This window comes from Lontra canadensis, unplaced genomic scaffold (genome assembly GCF_010015895.1).
Source record: "Lontra canadensis isolate GAN:19392208 unplaced genomic scaffold, GSC_riverotter_1.0 scaffold47, whole genome shotgun sequence".
Lineage (NCBI taxonomy): Eukaryota > Metazoa > Chordata > Mammalia > Carnivora > Mustelidae > Lontra > Lontra canadensis.
In genome coordinates, this window is record NW_022631041.1 from 1,514,305 (window position 1) to 1,532,699 (window position 18,395).

An 18,395-nucleotide genomic window follows, 5' to 3' on the forward strand; every position below is an offset into this window, starting at 1 on the left:
GAGCCCCCATCGAGCTCGGCATGGTGCTCAGTGCAGAGTCGGCTTGTCCCTCCTCTTCCTGTTTGTGGGCTCCCTCCCTCACACACATATAAATAAAATCAATAATAATAACAATTATTATTATTATTATAAATAAATAAATGTGGAGGGAGGAGGTCCAGATGAGAGAAGGATTATACACAAGGTCTGGAAAATGTAAGAAATGAAGTGGAACCAGGAGACAAGGGGTAGAATATTTAGGCTAAAGCAAAGGTTCACAAAAGGAGAGAGTAAATGGGAACCAGAAAGAAAGAAGGACTGAGGAGTTTCATATTCCACCCTTTCCCAAAGCTAACTGACCCCAGAGTACTTTTTATAATTATGATGTATTCATGGATGACCATCCAAAGTTAAATGCCTTTAACTGTAATAACATCTTGATGAAACACCATCAGAAAACCAGTGGATACAGTGCCTGTCTGTAGGCAGCCAAATCTGTCCCTCAGGCGAACTGCAAGAAATGATCAAATTTGGCTATGTCCCCATCTTAAAAATCAAAACTGTTTATTAAGAATAAATGATGTGGACCATTAAATATCTCTCACATTTTTTTAAAAGATTGTATTTATTTATTTGACAGAGAGAGAGATCATAGGTAGGCAGAGAGGCAGGCAGAGAAAGAGAAACGGAAGCAGGCTCCCTGCTGAGCAGAGAAAGCCCGATGTCGGGCTCGATCCCAGGACCCTGAGATCATGACCTGAGCAGAAGGCAGAGGCTTTAACCCACTGAGCCACCCAGGCGCCCCATCTCTCATATGTTTAATATACCTAGTAAATGCATAAATATTAAATGAGAAAGGGTTCTTTCCCCCCATAATGTGGACACTTGATGTTGAGAGTCATGCTGTAGGTCAGGTCCTCATATCAGGGGCTGCATCAAGTCTACTTCATTTCGTCCTCACAAAATGAAGCTGCATTTCACAAGATGCATCAGAGCAAAACAAAGGCTGCATAGATTGCGATATCCAAATACTTTTGAAAGAGGCTGTTACAAAAATCACTGTATATTTTCAATAGTTCACTTTCAGACTGTTCATTTTTTATTTAAGAACATGTATTATGCATATTGGTAAAAAACAAATTTCTAACTGTACAAAAGGTCAAGACTGAAAAGCCAGTTTCTCTGCCTCCTACCCTTGAGCCATAATGCCCTAGTGTATCTCCCCAGAAACAGCTGCTGCTCTCAGAGTCTCAAGTGTCCTTGCTGAAAATATCTTTATACCCCAAACGGTAGCATATTCCAAAAACATTCCCTTGACCTTGCTTTTGTCATTCACTTCCCAGCTTTAAAAAAATTTTTTTTAAAGATTTTATTATTTATTTGACACAAAGAGATAGAGAAAGAAGGGGGAGTGGTAGACTCCCCATTGAGTGGGGAGCCCAAAGCAGGACTCAATCCCAGGACCCAGGGTTTATCACCTGAGCCGAAGGCAGACACTTAACTGACTGAGCCATGTGCCCCTCACTTCCCAGTTTTTTAAAAGCTGCTGGAGCCATTGTTCAGCTTCACTTTGAAGTATTTAGAGATTTGCTTTTGCATTCAGAAAGTGTGAGACACCCAATATGTTTTTTTTTTTTTTAATTGGCCTCTTCCAGCTTCAAATTTGTGGAAAATGAGTGTAGTTATGAAAATTTAATTTATAGTGGAAATAGAATAACATCATAAATACGTGCGGCAGATGGAAGAGGAAACCACCACTACTACCACTAACAAATCAGAAGAAAACTAGTGATGAAGAGGTAATGAGGTTTGAAGCTCTTGCCCAGATAATAAAGAGGATATGCAAGATTCCACATAGAAGGAGGTGCCTGAAAGGAATAGAGAGGAACCAGGCTAGAACAGGGATATGTGGGAAGGGGGATGTTCCTGTAAGGGCCTACATCCTAATTTGCCTTCCCTTTTGAGAACTAAGTGAAAGTCCAATTTGTGAAACTCCCTTGTGAAATTGCCCCAGCCCTTCCTTAGGAAGTTCTTGCAGACTGGTATAGCCTGCTATGCTGGTCCTGGGGAGATGGAAAGGATCAAGAGGCCAGGGAAAAGTTCATTGTCCTATCCTGTTTCTTCCCACATTCCAGAAGACATGGGACTAAAATTCAAGGTAGTGACAGTGAACAAGGCCAGCGGGGTCCCTGAGGATGGTGGAAGGACACGTGGCACCAGACAGAGCAAAGGCAAGAAGCAGCCGTCCTAGCAGCTGAGAGTCAGCTAGTCGGCTTTGGTTTGAGTCAGCATGCCACAGTTTACTGATCCAAATCAAGTTGGCCTCTTCATGACTCAGTTTCCTCATCTATGAAATGGGACTGGATATCTAAAACAGACTTAAGGCAAGTATGAGAGTTAAGTAACAAAATACATGTTAAAAAGCTTGGAGTGGTGCTGGGTATATTGTGAGTGCTCAAAACCTGTGCCCCAGTAATGAGAGCAGTAGTTTTCAAAGTGATCTCAGGTCCGGGGCGCCTGGGTGGCTGAGGCAGTTAAGCCTCTGCCTCTTGATTTCAGCTTAGGTCATGATCTCAGGGTCATGAGATCGAGCTCTGGATCAGGATCTGAGCTCACCAGGGAGTCTGCTTGCCCCTCTCCCTTCCCCCATCCCCCACTTGCGCTCACATGTACTCTCTTTCTCTCTCTCTCTCAAATAAATAAATAAAATCTTCAAAGTGATCTTAGGCCTACCTGGCTCTAGGCACTGGCCCCCTCCTCACCCACCTCTGTCCCACCAATGCTGTCTCCCAAACTCTCCAGGAATCCACCTGTATCGAAGTGTTCACATTTGTAGCCTCCTGTGCCCATGACACTCCTCCGACGGCTCACTCCCTACCTGTCCAGGGCTTACTCAGATGGCACCTGCACTGTAGGATCCTCCTGACGACCCAAGAATTCCCCCCACTCCCCTTCTTTGCTTTATTTTTCTCCACAACACGTCTCACTATCTCTTATACATTGTATTTTTCCTATCTCTTCTCCCCAACCCACAATCCCCCTCAATTGTAAGTTCTGTGAGAGCAGATATTTTTGGTTTGGTTAGTGATGTATCCTTGATACCCAGAACAGCACCAGCATACCAGAGGTGCTCAATAAATGCTCCTTGAGTCAATGAATGAATATCTCCTGGTATATTCCTTCTCCAATTTAGGCACATTTTATACACGTATATTGCTTTGAAGTCTTGTTGTTACAATGTTGCAATGAACACCTGTGTGACTATACCTAGAAGTAATATGTCTGTGAGTGTACCTAGAAGGAAAACTACTGGGAAAAAAAAAAGTAGAACTGCTGGACCATGCACATCATTAATTTACCAGATATATTGCCAGTCAACTCTCCAGAACGGTACTTACTAGATCCCCATGTGCAGTGTGAGACTCCTGTTTCATGTTCTTGACAGCACTCAATATTGTCAGACTTTTCAGTTTTGTTTTTTTTTAAGATTTTTATTTATTTGACAGACAGATCACAAGTAGGCAGACAGGCAGGCAGAGAGAGAGAGGAGGAGGAGGCAGGCTCCCTGCTGAGCAGAGAGCCTGTTGTGAGGCTCGATCCCAGGACCCTGGGATCATGACCTGAGCCGAAGGCAGAGGCTTTAACCACTGAGCCACCCAGGCGCCCCAGACTTCAGTTTTTGCAAATCTCAGTATTCAATGGTATTTATTTTCATTTTCATTTTCATTCACCTGATTACTGGTGATTTGAACATCACGTGCTTATTGATCATTTGGATTTTCCCTTTGTGAATTACCTATTCGTACCTTTTGTCCACATGTTTTTTATATTCTGGGTCTGATCTTTTATCTGTTACATGTGTGGCATGTAACTTCTTCAGTCTCTGTTGTCTTTTTTTTTTAACTTTTTAAAAGTGACTTCGGTTGCACAGAAGTTGGCACTGCTTTTCTTCAACAAAGATTATCCCATGTTAATAATTTCTTAAAGGTGTTTAGAAGTTTTCTTACATATACAGAATTTAAAATACATTTTAGAAAAAAGTTTTTACGCAGGCATCTATTTTTCAGTAAGCTCTATTACTGTCTTACCAGTAATACACAGAATACCAGTGTTCCATGGCACAGATTTGGGGAGATGCCTCTCTAAGAAGTAGGGACAGACAGGTGGCTTTAGAGCAGGGCAGAAACCTAATGGCAACAGAGAACACTACTTATTGTTTTCTTATTGTTAGTATGGGGAAAGCTGCCTCTGCCATCTTCAGTTTGCAAAGTTGTTCAAAAAATCTTGACTGATTTACAAAATGGTTAAATTTATCATTCCATCTGAAGGTCTTGTTTTATCAAAATATTTGACTAGGTGACATCATTCTGCAGGCTTCTCTGCCAAAGACTTTAATAGGGTCTAGGAAACTTCTGAAATACTTCATTGGGAAATCTCTATGTCTAACTTCATTTATGAAAGGTTTAATGCAGCTGTAATATTCTATCTTTTCTAAAAGATTTAACATTCTGGAATTAAAGTCATGGGATTCAGTCAGATATGTTCATTTTAGTTTCCCTAAATGTCTGATGATTACCAGCTGATCATTAAATACCTAAATTCTAATGTGACAGAGGAGAATTAGAGTCCACATTTCCTTTCCTCGGATTGTCAAGGAAACATTCTAGAATCCTTATCAACTTTGATCCTTTAAAGATAGGAATTGTATGAAGCTACTTCTTGTAACTCAATTCTGATCCTCTTCCTTCTCCCTCAGTGACAGACAGGTAAACAAATGTTGATAATTTAAATGTTTCCCACCTTCTATTCTTCTGACTTTTATTTATCTTAACTCAATTCTAAATTCTAGATTACAGGAGTTAAGAGTAAGGTTGTTTAAGCATTGTTAGTTGAATAATAAATATAATTTATTCATAGCAACAAAAATATGCTATTAAAATATCAACCAATTTAACTTAGAGACAATGACCCTTTCAAATACCATAGTTATTGATGTTTTCATGAAAGGAATTATTGAATATTTCTAAGTCATCCAATCAAGACAATTAATGTGGCAATTACTAAGGACAAGAGATAAAACTAAAGGCATATTTTTAAAGCATTCGACTTAAATGCCTATAACTCCATGTGTATATAAAGGAAAAATGATTTTATGATAAATTAACTAATAGGAGCAAAGCTTAGGTTTGTTTCACTATAGAGTATTTGTTTTAGACATTTTGTCATCATCTTGTAAACTCCTCTCTTTTATGTAATAAAATAGTATCAACTAGAGGCACCTGGCTGATTTGGTCAGTAGAACATGTGACTCTTGATCTAAGGGTCCTGAGTTCAAGCCCCACGTCGGATGTAAAGATTACTTAGAAAAAATAGCATCAATTATTTTCCTCTACTGATAGATTTAGCTACTAAGAGACTATAGATCACAAGAAGATCCAAAGTGTAAAGTTAATTTTAATACTGTGGCATTTCTTATTCCAGGAACTTGTCTGGATCTTTGAATTTCTCTTCATTGTGTCCCAATATATGTTCCGATCTCTCTTTCTCTCTCTCTCATCCCATCTCACAATCTGGTCCCACTGTTTGTAGCATAGATTGGAAGGGCACTCCTACATCCTGGAGAGAGTTTAAGTGTTAACTGGGAAGGATGGGGAAGTCTCCACAAATAACATTAGCAAATTCTTAGATGTGAGGTATACTCCAAATAGCACCACCTTGAGAAAATCTCCCACTGAAATTGAAAATTTTAATCTTAAAAGTCTGCTGAGTTACAAACAGGACTTGAAAACATTTTTCTTTTCTCAGATGCTAATAAGTAGTGAGTCAACCAAAACTAGAAAACAAAACTAAAAATATTTAATATGAAAAAAATTGTTTCCTTTTCTTTTTCTATAGTGTCCTCTTCCAGTGACAAATTGAAACAACAGCATTTATCAGTATGGTTATATAATAAGTATTATAAGTGACACTGAGATTTGGGAACAGCAGGGTATGAAAAAGGGGAAAAATTCAAGGTTTTACAAGAGAGGATGCAGATAAAATATCAGAGAAGTGTATAGATAAAAAGAATAATAAAATTTTTGGCAGTTATCACTGACACATAAGGTACTAAGAGAAAAAGATCCGGAGCTCAAAAATATATTTATTTTTTTCAAAAAGCTGTGATATGGGAATATATTAATAATGTTACAACTTAAAAGAACTACCAAGTGATCCTCTTTTTCAGAGATGGTGAAATAAATCCCCAACCATTATGCGTGTTGTTTGAGGAAAACACCAAGATCCTGTGTACCCTCTTTCAGTCTAGTGTTGATTTCTCTCCTAGCTGGTCTGAAGCTCACACTATTAGAGCCACGCCTTTGGGTTACATAATGCATATAGGGCATTGGCCCAGAGTATACGATTGCACCCACTGATGGTGAAAACGCTCTCTTAGCATGCGTTCTCTTGTCAGATCACACAGTCGCGGATAGATTCCAGCCCGCCCTCTGCCCCACCTTCAACTGAGTTCCTGTTTCTTTCAGGTTGAAACTTACACTGTGGATATCGGAAAAAGAATAGGATATAGTCTTTTTCCTTTAGGAGCTCCCTGTCTGGCAGAAGACACCAACAGGAAAACAAATACAATGCAACATGATACGTTTTCGACTACAATTGACAAAGGTTGAAAAGAATAATATCCAGAATTAGCTAGAAGGACGCAGAGCACTGAAACACCATTGCTAGAAGAATTCCATTGCTAGAAGCTGGAATTGGTAACAAGTTTCCTGGAGGACACTGTAGTACTACATGCCAAAACCTTAAACAACAGTAACAACAACAATAACAAGTGAATATAGCTCACCTCAGCAGATCCTCAGAGCTCAGAATTCACCCTAAGGAAATCACCAGCCAAGTTTGCAAACATGTCTACACAAATACATATAGTGAAGCATTTGTTGTAATAGTAAAATGTTATAGTGTCCAGTAATAGGTGATTGGTTAAATGAATTTTGCCACATCCATACAATAAATAGTATATTACTATCACCATTAAGACAGCCTCAGATTGGGGTGCCTGGGTGGCTCAGTGGGTTAAAGCCTCTACCTTTGGGTCAGGTGGTGATCCCAGGGTCCTGGGATCAAGCCCTGCGTCCGGCTCTCTGCAGGGAGCCTGCTTCCTCCTCTCTCTCTCTCTCTGCCTACTTGTGATCTCTGTCAAATAAATAAAATCTTAAAAAAAAAAGACAGCTACAGATTTATGAAGTGAATAAAAATGTGTTTTTTTTATATTTTTGAGTGAAAAGTGGGTGATAAAGCATCACACCGATGTGATAAAAATGGCACTTAGCCTTTGTGGTCTTCCTCTGCAAAACCTGTAACTCCAGTCTAATCATGATTAGAAATCAAATTCCAACAGTGAGACATCTTATAGTATCTCTGACCAGTACTTCAAAATTGTCAAGTCATCAAAGCAAGGAAGTCTGAGAAACTGTCAGAACCAAGAGGAGTCTCAGGTGACATGACAAGTGAATGTAATATGGATATCCTGGATGGGATCCTGCAACAAAAGAAGAATACTGGGTAAAAACTAAGGATATGTGAACAATCTGTGAACTTTAGGTAAAATAAGTGTATCAGTATTGGCTCATTAATTACAACAAATGTATCATATTAATGTCACATGTTAATAATATGAGGGGTGATTTGAGAACTTCATAAATCTAAAATGTTCTCAAAAATATATTAATAAAAAATAAATCATTTTTAAAGATATATATTTATTATATATGCATAAGAAAAAGTGAGGAAAGATATACCTCAAGGTGTTTTTTCAGTCAGATTTATTGAGGTATAATTTACATACAAATGTACTTTTTTTAGTGTATATTTCTATTGATCTTAACATACATAGTCTTGTAACTACCATCATAATCAAGATACAGGACATTTCTATCAGCCCTAATGCATTTTGTAGCCTACCCTCTGGCAACCACTGCTCTTTTTCCCTCTGCCTTTTCCAGAATCCATATAAATGGAATCATACAGGATGAACTCTGTTGATTAAGATTGTCTTTTCCCCCAGAATGTGGGACCATGGGTAATAATTCCCTTGTTCTTCTAAACTTGCTTATTTGCATATTTAAATTTTCTATAATAGACATAACTTCCGCCATTTAGAAAAATAAAAGTAAAAGCTAATTGTATAATAAGTGAGGAGATAATGCTACTAGAGTACAGATGAAGAAATTTTTGTTTAAGATATTTAAGTTGCAGAATTATTTTACTAAAGAGTTAATTCTGGGCAGCAACAGAAGTTGAGAGGTGGACTCTAGGATTAGCTAGAGCTAGGTAAGAATCCTTGCTGCACTACTGACTAGTTGTGTGACTTTCATAGTCTACTTAATATCTTTTACCCTTAATATCCTAATTTTAAAAAATAGAGCTAGCACAGTATCTGCCTCATACAGTTGTTAAAAGGATTAGATGAGGCTTTAAGTTTGTACATAATGGGTTTTAGCTACTAAAATTATTTTTACTACTTATTTGGCTATTCTCATTCTCGTGGTGATGCTAAGAATACTGAGCTCTGGAAGGGTAAAAGATATGGAAGGCTATTCTAGGCTAAGGAAACAGAATGTGTGAGAGCAGAGTTAAGAAGGTGCCTCCAAGGACAGAGAACGGTAAGTAGGGTGGGAGGGAAAGAAGGCAGACACCTTAGAGCCATGTCATAAAGGACTTGCTCACCCAGGCCAAGGAATTTGTTGCTTATCTTAGGCCCAAGGACAGAAACCATTTTATTTGGCCATACATGCTGTACTTCTGCTTATCTGTCTTACAGTAGCTTCACCTTTTATGCTGGGTTAGTCTCCCCTTCCCCCCCCTTCTACTCCCCATGCTTCCCAAGCATTGCATTCTTCTCTGTGTCACCACATGTATCATGTGGCATTGTAATCACTTGTTTACAAGCCTGCGTCTCCCGTTAGGCATGAGCTCCTGTAGACTCTGTCCCCTAGTTCATGTTATATTCCAAAGAGGTAGAAAACACTTACATATTCAGTGAATGAACAGCTACGTTTTCTCAGGACAAAAAAGAAAACAAGAAAAACTGTGGGAGGATGAAATTCCTGGTAAACATGTTTCTATAAGGAGAAAAAGAAGAAACTGAATGATGAGAAGGAAAAACAGGATAAAAGGAGAGACAGACCGAAAGCTCAGCCTGACCTTCGAGTGGGGGAAGGGCATGTTCACTTGACAGCTTTGACTAGAAAAATCTGGGCAGCTATCATATTAGTCACCTCTTTTTTTTTTAATTTTTAAATTTTTTTAAATTAACATATAATGTATTATTAGCCCCAGGGGTAAGTCACCTCTTAATATATTACAATATTTAGAAAGTGGCAGCTCTGTATATGTCAATATGGAACAAAATATAAGATACATTTTTTTAAAGATTTTATTTATTTATTTGACAGACAGAGATCACAAGTAGGCAGAGAGGTTGGGGGCGGGCGGGGGCGGGGGGAGGGGAAGAAGGCTCCCCACTGAGCCCCGGATGTGGGGCTCAATCCCAGGACCTGAGCAGCAAGCAGAGGCTTAACCCACTGAGCCACCCAGGCACCACCTAAGATACATTGGTAAGTGTAAAAAGAAAGTTGCAGAACAATGTGTATAGCCTACCTGTGAGGGATGGGAAACACATCTGTATACACAGACACACATATATATTCATATACTTATACATGCATGAGATGGAACTGATAACACAGGTTGTCTCTGGAAAGGAGAGGTCCTTTTCATTATAAAACCTTCAATAACTTTCCTTTAATATCACATACATACAATAATCCACTCAAATTTTTTTTTAAAGGAGAGCTATAAAATGATAATTTAGAATACATTCCTAAAACTAACTTTTAGAAAAGGAAGTCACATACACACAAGGAAAAAAAGATCTGGAATGATACGTGCCAAAATGTGAATGGCACACATTCTGTGAATATTTTTAAATTTTCTCTTTTTCTAGTCTTTTCGGTTTCCATTTTTTAATTTTGCTGTTCCTCCTTTTTCCCAGAGCTCAGTCCTTAGTAGTTTTCTCTGCCTGCATTTTTTTTGGTGATCTCATGGAATTTCATGGTTTTAAATACCAATAATATGCTGGACAAATTTATATTTGCAGGCAAGATCTACGCTCTACTTAAATATACCATGTTTATTCAACATCTCCTCTTGGACGTCTAAACATCATTTCAAACAGAACACAACCAAGAGTGAACTTCCTGCCCTTCCCACACACTTCTAGCACACAAGTCTTCCCATCTTAGTCTATGGAAAATCCTTCTTGCAGTTGCTCAGGCTAACAACTTGGGGGTCATTCTTGACTTCTCACAGTCCCCACCCAATCTCTCAGTAAACCTTGTTAGTTTTACCTTCAAAATGCATCTGGGTTTTGACCACTTCTCACCTCTGTCACAGATGCCACCCTGGTCCAGGCTTCATCACCTCAATGTTCTCCAAATCGGCTTCCCTGCTTCTCCCCTTTAGCTTCTACATCCTGGAGAGTTTTGAGCAGCATGATGTAGTGATATATCAAAATATAGACCTTATCACGTCACTCTTCTGCTCAAAACTCTCCAGGTGTTTTTACTTCTCAAGGAGAAAAAGCCTATAGCCTGTAAGGTCCCGTGTAATCCCACCAGCCCTCCCCACCCTCTGCCCACATAGTCTTGCATCTTCACCTCACCACTTCTCCCCCTTTCTCTCACTCATCCCCCTCCAGCCAGCCTGGCCTCTTTACTGGTTTTCACACACAGGGCATGTTCCATCTTACGCCATGGTGTTAGTCCTTCCTCTGCTCTGCTCCTAGGTTTTCTCAAGATCCATTTCTTCCCTTCCTTCAAGTCTTTGCTCAAAACTCACCTGCCCAATTAGGCCTTTCTGGAATGCCCCATCTAAACTGCATCCACCCAACCACAACCCTAACCCCTTTCCCAGTTCAATCTTTTCCCCTAACACTCAACCCTTTCTATTCTATAACGATGATTTGGTTAATTCCCACATAATTGGCCATGCTCACATGTGAATACAAGCTCCATGAAAACAGGGATTTTTGTCTGTACTGTTCACTTAGCCTAGAAAATACATGGCATAGAGTGGATGCTCAATAAATATATGTGGAATACGTTTGCATTACCCATGCAGTAAAGAATAATCTTTCAAATAAAAATCACTATAATGAATGAATGCCACAAGTGTATATTTCATCATAATTTGAAAGCTTTTTTGAACATGTATAAACATTATATTTTCTGTAAAAAAAAAAACTTTCTACTTTTGTTATCCTAGGAAAATACATTTCTAGGCTTTACTTTTTTTTTTTTTTTTCCTATTTATCAGGACTACAGTAGCAAAAGGTTTTTAAAACTTTCACTCCGGAAAAACACTGTAAACCATTTCATTCCAGTGATTTCCTTTTCTGCTGCGGCAGCATAGCAAAGACAAGATCAACAGCATCAGTGCTCAACAACAGGGTGCCGATCTCCACCATTATGAAAAGCACACAAACAAGGGCTTTCACCTCTCTGAGCCTCCTTTTCCACATCTGGAAAACTGGAATGATACCTCATATGGTTGTGAAGATTAAATGGGACCAGAGCTAATATTTGCCAGGTGTTTACATCACCAAGTGGGCAAAATCATCACTGTTTTCACAGCTTGGGAAACAGAGGCAAAATCATCACTGTTTTCACAGCTTAGGAAACAGAGGTTAGAGAACTAGTTAGGTAGGAGGGTCAGAGCTCTGCTCCCTAAAGAGTAAGTTCGGGGCTTCCCCTTCACCCTCACTACCTCTTATCTCTTTGGGAAGGGTAAAGGGTAGACAGAGTGTCTAGAGGCAACCAACCGTGAAGTCTGATTCTGCCTTCAGCACATGACAGACCACCACCTAGACCACATCTAGAGTGGGGGCCTTTGGCAAGCCCACTATTGCCACAATTGGGGGACACAAAGACCACCCCAGGTAATCACAAATCTAAGTGAGTTAGATAGAATTAACAATACCACAAGGCAATATTGCTCCCACCTCTCCTACCAGATTCATGTAGATAATTATGCAAAATCAAATTCTCCTCCTTTTTATTCTTCTTATCAGGTCTCGGCTCAGTAACTGATTTCCACCCCAGAAATCTCTTTCTCATACCCTAGAAGGATGTACCCTTCAATTCACTTCCGTTTCTCATTAGGTAAACCTTTCTCCCTCTTTCTGACATCCTTCATTCCATTCATAAACTCCAAAATAACTCCATTATGATTGGTGAACACCTAAGTAATATTCATACTGCATCAAAATGAAGAAAAGACCTGCCATTCACTTTGAACTGTTCCAGGCTTGGTGAACGATACAGTGTACTATCCTAGACAGTGATCAGACAGGTGTCATCTTCAAAATCTTCTCAGACAATTCCCTTACCTCTTTATTTGAAATTAATGTAGCTGTGGTGGACAGTGGTTAAGGTGGCCATAGCCTGCCTCAAATCCCAGTTCTATTTAGTGGCTGTGTGACTTTGGGCAACTATTTATCCTTTGTCCCAGTTTCCTCATCTGTGAAATGGATCATAATGGAATCTACCTCCTAGGGTTATTATGAGGATTAAACGAATTAATCCATTTAAAGTCTTTAAAATGGCTCTGGTATAGAGCAAGAGCAAAACAAACATGGATCATTGGTATTTCCTCAAATATGAACATTCAACATTTTAAAAACATTTTCAATTTCTTGCTCTTTCAAAAATACTTGTATGGGACACCTGGGTGGCTCAGTTGGTTAAGCGTCTGCCTTCGGCTCAGGTCATGATCCCAGGGTCTTGGAATGCAGTCGTACATTGGACTCCTTGCTCAGTGGGGAGCTTGCTTCTCCATCTGCCTACTGCTCTCCCTGCTTGTGCTCTTTCTCTCTGACAAATGGATGAATAAGATCTTAAAATAAAATAAAATAAAATAAAATAAAATAAAATAAAATAAAATACTTTTATTACTTTAACCTTTAGAGAGAATTTAACTACAAATAGTGTTTCAGTCATATAACCAATTAAATACACTTTTACTAAGTAACCTGAAGATCTGACTAATTCAATAATGTTTCTATGGAAAGCTTATTCTGATTTCAGAAATATTTGCAAATGAAATTTTGAAGCACATTTTATCTGGAAGATAGGGAATGCTTACATTAAAAATGTAAACGTGTGGGGCTCCTGGGGAGGCTCAGTCAGTCAAGCAGTTGACTTGATTTTGGCTCAGGCCATGACCTCAAAGTCCTGAGCTGGAGCCCTGCCGGCAATGGGCTCCACACTCAGTGGGAAGTCTGCTAGATATTCTCTCTTTCTTTCTCCCTCTGCCCCTCCCCCTGTTTGTGCACCACACACACACATAATTTTAGAGCTTTCTCTCTCAAATAAATTCTTTTAAAAAATACAAATGTGCATAAAACTAATGACATGTAATTTAATTTACCAGAAAATTGTTTGCTTTTTTGAAATAGGGCTTATTCTATAAATTGTTCATCTATTTCTGTTGATATAGCTGGCATACCTCAGGTACCTCTGAAAAGTATAAATCAGAGGTGAAAGGATCGAGGATCTCCTTGCTTATGCACAGAGCTTAGCTTTTACAATCAAACTCACAAATGCTAAAAACAAAACAAAACAACAACAACAACAAAAAAAACCCACCGTGTTTGTATAAAATAACCTCTTTGGACTATACCATCTGCATTTGCCTGAGGGGTCAGTTTCCTCAAAATAAGTTACTCAGCTGAAGAACTCTGATCTACACACGAGCAGAAGGTTGGACTTACAACAAGGAAGGCAATCCTACCAGCTACTTCCTTTCCATATTTCCAAATAAGGAAACACCACTGTATCCTGAAGACCTGGTGAAGTTCTGCTTATTTTGGAATTAAAAACAACAGAATATTTGTTGGTAAGATTGCCAGATTTAGCAAAGAAAAATGCAGGATGACCAGTTGAAGGTGATTTTCAGATACACAAGGAATATTTAGTATCAGCATGTCCCAAGTATTGCATGGGACTTATACAAATAAAGTATTCTTTGTGTATCTGAAATTCACATTTAACTGACCATCTTGCATTTAATCTTGTCACCCTCTTTGTTGGGAGATGATTTATTTCTAGACATATTACTCCTCACTCACTTCCTCTCTCTCTCTCTCTCTCTCTCTCTCTCACACACACACACACACACACACACACACACGTTTTCATACTTCGAAGGAATACATGTGTTTTGTAAACAAAGTACCGCAATTTGTATCTACCAGTAATGTTCTGGAAACCGCTTGAATTAGGAACTACCAGTAATTCTCATTTGTGTTGAAACTGGGAGAAAAGGCCATAATCTCATGTAGTTATATTTTATTTCTTTGGCTCTGTACAATTACGGAAATAACCTAAGAACTGGGTTTTTATTTTAATCAATTTATGTTCTCAAAAGTTAAAAGGAATCTGGGCTCAAACAATTTATATGAGATAATACTGCCACCTGGAGATCAGAGGCAGGTATGACTAAGACTCAATCTAAATTCTAATTCTTGAAAGTAATTGGACTTATGGTAACACTTGATTTAATAATAATGCCATTCTGCCACTTGCCATCATTTGGGTCTAATTTTTCCTCATTTATTCATTAATTTAATGAATATTTTCTTATCTTCTCTTGTATGCCTGATGCTACCCTAGGCTTTGGTAATATAAAAATATATAAAACCTAGTTCCTTCCTAGTAAGAGACACCAGCGTATTATCAGGTGTCACCCCATGTTCCCCTTGCCCTTTAAGAGTGAAGCAAAATTGAGGGGTACCTGGCGGTTCAATCAGTTGGGCAACCGACTCCTGGTTTTGGCTCAGGTCATGATCTGAGTGTTGTGATATCCAGCCCTGTGACAGGCTTGGGGATCAGCATAGAGTCTGCTTCAGATTCTCTCCTTCTCCCTTTGCCCTTACCCCGACTCAGTCTCTCTCTCTCTCTCTTTCTCAAAATAAATAAATAAATAAAATATTAAGGAGTGAAGTGAAATTGAATATAATACTTGTCTCTATGTGGTGGAAAACTCCTCTCTCCTTCTTTCGAAGATTGTAACATAGACGATGGTTTGTAATTTTCCCCATCACCTTGGACTCTAAGCTCCTCCTTCACCTGACATGGTGCAGTTCATTGACCACTTTATTGTTACACACATATTGCTCTTGTTCTTTGTAAATTCCCCAAAGATGGAGAATACAATTCTTTTTCCTTGATTTTCATAATGATTAATTCATACAAAGCTTTGGGCTTGAAGGGGATTTATCCTGAAGTTTGGAAGCATGGAAGATGTGTGTGTGTGTGTGTGTGTGTGTGTGTGTGTGTGTGTGTGTGTGTAATTACAGCAACACTAACAATTACAAATTGGACAATAGACTTCATTGATCCTTTTGAAGTCCTATCACTCCCACCACTTTGACCCTCCTTTCTCACTATGCTCCCTTCTTTGCTGCCTTTTTTCTCAAGATTTCCCAACCCCTACCCACTACCATAGTGAACAATTCTTTCCACTTTACCATGTAGAACAATTCAACTTCTTCAGTTTCATATCCCTAAACTCTGCCTCCAGCCGACCTGTGCATATCCTACATTTATTGCTATATTATGACACACAATGAGCCATCTGCCTAGAGCCTCATCCCTCCTTTCCCCCTATATAAGATTTATTTCTCCTTGATAGGAATTATGGCAACTCTTAAAAGACAGAGTGGTAGCAATTTAGGTTTTAAATAACATTTTAAAATTTCCTTGTTAGATAGAGATATAAACAAAGTGCTATGAGGGCCCCTTCTACTCTTCCCTTCCTCCTAAGCTCCGTCTCCCACTCCCCACCTTCTACTTTCTCTTCTATACTGTAAGCTAAGCTATCCCTACAAGGACTTCTTACTAGTCTTGTGGTACTCTTTGGTAATACTGCTACACTTAAATTAAAATTCAACAAAGGAGAGAAAGCTGGATGGAAGGCTGTCATGTAGTACAGCTAATTTGCTGGTCCATGGTATACTTTGTTTTCTGGTTAAGTCCATGACACAAGTCCTCTTCTAAAGTTGGAGTGCTCCTAGGACAAGAACTTCGAGAAAAGATATTGGAAAGATGAACTGTCCTCTTGCTGATAACCATTCCCTAATTCTGTTAACTACTCTTGGCCATAAAAAGGAAGTATGAATATGAAATTGCATTAAAACCTTAGTTTTGGAAAATCATACACTAAACTATCCCAAATATTAAGTTGAAAAATAATTACTCAATTAACAATTTCCCTAAACTTTTAGATTAATTTCTTCATCAGATCTCTTTGGTATGAAGACTGGTGTACCAAAACACAAATTGTCCACCTAAAAAAGAGCATTTTCCTGGTCATTAGTGATGTTATCTGATTGGCACTGAGACTAGGCCTAGATCTTTGGACTTTGGAGTTTAAAGAGGGATTGTGGAAATTACTTTCCTTTCAGAAATAAAATTAGAGAATGTCATCAATTCACAATACACACATTCATCAAGTATCTACCTTATGTCACATTCTATGCAATGCAGTTAAAATACAAAGTCAAAACACGATATCTGGCCTGAAGGAACTTATGGTTAATGAAGAAGACAAATAAATCAAAGATCATATATGTAAGAATCCTGTAAATGTCTAAGTCTTTATAATTTTTCAGGTCTGTTGTTTATCCCTTGTTTGTTTTTCCAAAGCAGCTGGCAGTAAAATACATTATAAGGATCTCTGTATTTATTCTTGAGCCCTTCACTAATGACTAACATGTACATCTTACAGCAGACCAGTATACCCTAGCATTCTTTTAGTTTCATGAATATGGCAAGCTCATTTGTTTTAGGGCTTTTTTATTAGCTGTTTCCAGAGCCAAGCATGCAAAGAAGCAGTGAGCCTGATCTATCCTGGAGTAGGCATTCTGGTATGGCAGGAAAAGTATGTGAAGAAACACTAAGCAAATGATGAATAGGTTTCTAAACTAAAACAAAACAAAACCTCTTCCATATAAGAACCACAAGAACAACAAGGCGATGACTCTTCTCTAGGCACTGAGGTAGAGTAGCCATTTGCTTTGGGTTGAGATACCTGCCTTTTCCTTTAGAATGTGACCTTCTCAAGGGGAAGCAATGCGAGTCTGTATGTAAAGAAATAAGGATGTAAAAAACTGGCTTCTAAACCCATTCGTCACCTGAGGACTTAACAAAAATATATTCCTGATTCAAATGAAATGTGGAAAAAAAGAACCTGATGACATTTATGATGCTATTGGAAATTTGAACACTGACTGGATATTCAGTAATATTAAGCAATTATTACTGTTTAAGGCTAACAGTGATATTATGGTTACTTTTTTCTACCTTTTAGGGACCAATACTGAAATATAATGGATTAAATAATGTTTGGGATTTGCTTCAGTATAATAGAGAAGAGGAGAAAATGTAGGGGAGTGATTTAAGTGAAACAAGATTAGTCATGAGTCAATAGGTGAATAATGGGTACAATGGGTTCATTGTACTATTCCATCTTCTTTGATATATGTTTGAAATTTTCCATAAGAAAAATATTTTTTTTAAAAAAAGAGAGATTCCTGAGTTCCCAAGAGAGAGTCTGGCTTATTATGTCCAGAGCCTGTGAACCCGTGTGTTGGCATCACCGTCACTACCAGGAGATTCCCCAACAGCACTCCTCCTTTCCTACCTATGCTACAGAGTCTATTAGTGGTGGGGCTACAGAGTACTGTTGATCAAAGCTCTTGTACTTTAAATATTGTCCTTAGGAATAAGGCATCCGATTAGCATAATTTACACAAGATGTCCATTTAACAGTCAATTCAAAGGAGGGATTTCTGCAGTTTAAAGGAAATTCTAGTAAATCTCAAAGAACAAAATTTATCTCAGGGAAGAACTCTAGATTTCAGGTAAGAGAAATCACACTCCAAGCTAGTACAGACACTCTGGAAAAGAGTATAGCAGTCCCTCAAAAATTTAAAAATAGAGCTACCCTATGACCCAGCAATTGCACTACTAGATCTTTACCCAAAAGATACAAGCATAATGATCTGAAGGGGCACCTGCACTCCAATGTTTAGAGCAGCGATGTCCACAATAGCCAAACTATGGAAAGAGCCCAGATGTCCATCAACAGATGAATGGATAAAGAAGATGTGGCGTACACACACACACACACACACACACACATACTACTCAGCCATCAAAAAAAAAAATGAAATCTTACCATTTGCAAAGACATGAATGGAACAGGAGGGTATTATGCTAAATGAAATTGGTCAACCAGAGAAACACAATTATTATACGATTTCACTCATATATGTAATTTAAGAAATAAAACAG